Source organism: Propithecus coquereli, unplaced genomic scaffold (assembly GCF_000956105.1).
Source record: "Propithecus coquereli isolate 6110/MARCELLA unplaced genomic scaffold, Pcoq_1.0 Scaffold167, whole genome shotgun sequence".
NCBI lineage: Eukaryota > Metazoa > Chordata > Mammalia > Primates > Indriidae > Propithecus > Propithecus coquereli.
The window spans coordinates 2,665,829-2,668,610 of NW_012141302.1; the positions used below are offsets into that span (position 1 = coordinate 2,665,829).

At 39.9% G+C, this 2,782-nt stretch overlaps 1 protein-coding gene across 1 annotated transcript in view; it reads left to right on the top strand.

Annotated features, from left to right (window-relative positions):
- HECW2 (HECT, C2 and WW domain containing E3 ubiquitin protein ligase 2) overlaps positions 1-2,782 on the top strand; it is a 211,165-nt gene that overhangs the window by 174,310 nt on the left and 34,073 nt on the right. The gene's annotated exons all lie outside the window — the stretch shown is intronic.

Sequence of the window (2,782 nt, forward strand, 5' to 3'; positions counted from 1 at the left end):
CAGTCATAACACATACACTTAATAAAGTTTCCAAAGTGATTCAGAATAGAATTGAGCCTTGAGATTTTAGAGAACAGAATGTCCCAGAAGGAAACTCCCCCAAATGTCCATCAGCATAATACTTGATGAAAATTACCATCAGGAGTGGAGTTTGAATGAAAATAGGGGTAGGAACTTTCTTAATCTGAGATTGGGCTTTTCCTGAGAAGGGAATTGCTACTGGGTTTGTATTAGAGAAATCCTGCTAATACTCATGTATATATGCTAGACGGGGACAGCATTTTCCCCAACACCAGCGATCTCATTCTGTCAATATCTTTTAGAAGTGGTTTGGGGGTTCACATTGGCAATGCAGGGTGCTATATAGTGGACATGATGGACATGGAGTGGAGGCAGAGCAGTGCCTCTGAGTATCAGAGTGAAACAGGTTTCTTCAACAAGTAGGTATGAATTGTTGGCCTAATGAAGACGCAGCCTACAGTGCACACAAACTCTCACGGACCTAGTAGGCAATTAATCTTGGGCAAATTTAGATGATTAGAGCTGGTAGGTATTCTAGGAAGCAAATGAAAGCATCTAGAAAGTGCTCCATGAAGTGTAAACTATCTCATGCTTTTCCTTCGCAGGTTCCGGTTCAGTGGTAGGATCCTTGGTCTTGCACTAATACACCAGTATTTGTTGGATGCTTTCTTCACACGGCCCTTTTATAAGGCTCTTCTCAGAATGTAAGTGTATTTATTGCTCATGTAAATAGCGTGTAAAAATGCAGTATTTAATTTATTTGAAATAAATTTGATGTCATAGTCATTGTTTATCTGTTCACTATCTCAAATCTGTTGCTATTAAACATAATAGTTGTTTAGATTTCTGAAACTAATACAATTTCAAATAGTGTGTTTTTCCTACTTCTGACCCTTTATTCCTGTCTCAGTCCCAAAGTCTTAGTTTCGCTCTACTCTGAATAACTTACTCTCATTTGTTGCAACACATGTTTTTTTTCAAAACAATTGTACTTCAGACACAGCCCTGGAATTCTTGTGGTATTAATGCCGATTATTAATAGAATAGTTGTGGGTTGTTCTTGGTGACTCATAGCCCCCATCCTTTATAAGATGCATTTTATATTTGGCTTTATGCAGACTTCCAACTGCTTACTTGGTTCAAACTTTCATTCTCCTTTCTTTTGTTTTTGTTTTATTTTCTGTTTGTCGGGTGGACAGTGACATGCTTTTCTAAAAATCTCCCTGTATGCAAAACAGTAATTTAAGATGGCAGACAAAAATTTAACGTTCACAGAACTTTTTCTTCATTGTTATCATGATGAAAGATTGCAATTATTGTAAAATGTAGAGCTAACTGTTGCTGTCATATAATCAGTAGTCATTTACAAGGCTGAACAGGAGAAGGCAGCTGTCTGTGGGGTAGTAGCTAAAACTTACAATGAGAAAGCAATGAGTTATAGCTTGGTTCTGTCCAGCCATTCCCAGACCGAGGCCACGTATCTGCTTTCTGTAAAATGGAAGCCGTAGACCTCAAATGAAAGCAAACAAAATATTTCTTGTGCACCCTTAGGGCGGTCAGTAGGAAGATTTTTGCCTTCCTTCTTTCATTGCCTTTGCAACTGTAGCACTAGGCAAGAGAGGCCACTTTCTGTCTCTCTGGTTCTCACTGGCTCACTTTGCATCTTTGTGTTTCATTGCTTTAATTCTCATCTTCTTTAAGCTTCCTGGAAGAGTAGTTTGTACTGATCATCTACACTTACCTCAAATTCATATCCTCAACACAGTTTAGCCTGACTTCTTTCCCACCAATAACCTATGGAGGCTTTTAAATAATACTTTTTAGTCCTTATCTTATTGGACCATTCTGTTGCTTTTGACACTGTGGACGACCCAGCCCCACCCTCACCCTTGTTTATTCTTGAGTTTTTCTTCCACTGCCATCACTGTACTGTCCTGCTTCTCCTTTTGCTTTTTTGTCTCCTTTGTGGGCCTTTCCTCTGACTTGACCCTTAAACCTTGATGTTCCTCAAGTTTCCATGGTTGGCCCCCTGCTTTTCTCATTCAGTGTGCTCTCATGGGGCAATTTCTTCACCTGTCCCATCTCCTGCTGACTCCTAAATCTGTTCCCTCAGTCTCGACCTCGCTTGAAGTGTATAGTCTCACATGCTAAACAGTCCATCAGATACTTCCACTTGGATGTCTCACAGGGACCTCAAAATCAACACAGTTAAAAGTAAACTCATCAATTTTCCCTGACCTAAAAATGTACCTTCTCCCATGTGCACAGTGGCAGTTAATGGTGTCACTATTCTTGGATCACTGTGATCAGTAATTGGAAGTCACCCTTAGACGGGGATGACAAATACACAGCGCATGTTCTACTCTTCCCCACCTCTGATTCCGTTGCCATGGTGTAGTTCACAAGTCATTGCTAGTACATGTTTCCACTGAGCTCACTGTGGTCTCAGAAATCTTTTCAACTTATAATGCTCAAGACTGGCAATTAATCAGAGTTGGCTTGTGACATGAGTTCATTTGCCAACCCTATATTAAATATTCTTCTTTATACCCCCCACAATAAAACCATGTACTAATTTCTACATGTTTGTCTTATAATTGTCAAATTCACCTTCTCCTTTCCACCCCTGATCGCCCTGCCCTAATGAGAACCCTTATCTTATTTGAGCCAGGTAAATATAGTGGTCTATTAATTAGTGTCCACCCTCTAATGATAGCCACACCCCCTCCCCCTCCCCATTTTAAATAATCCTTTATACTGC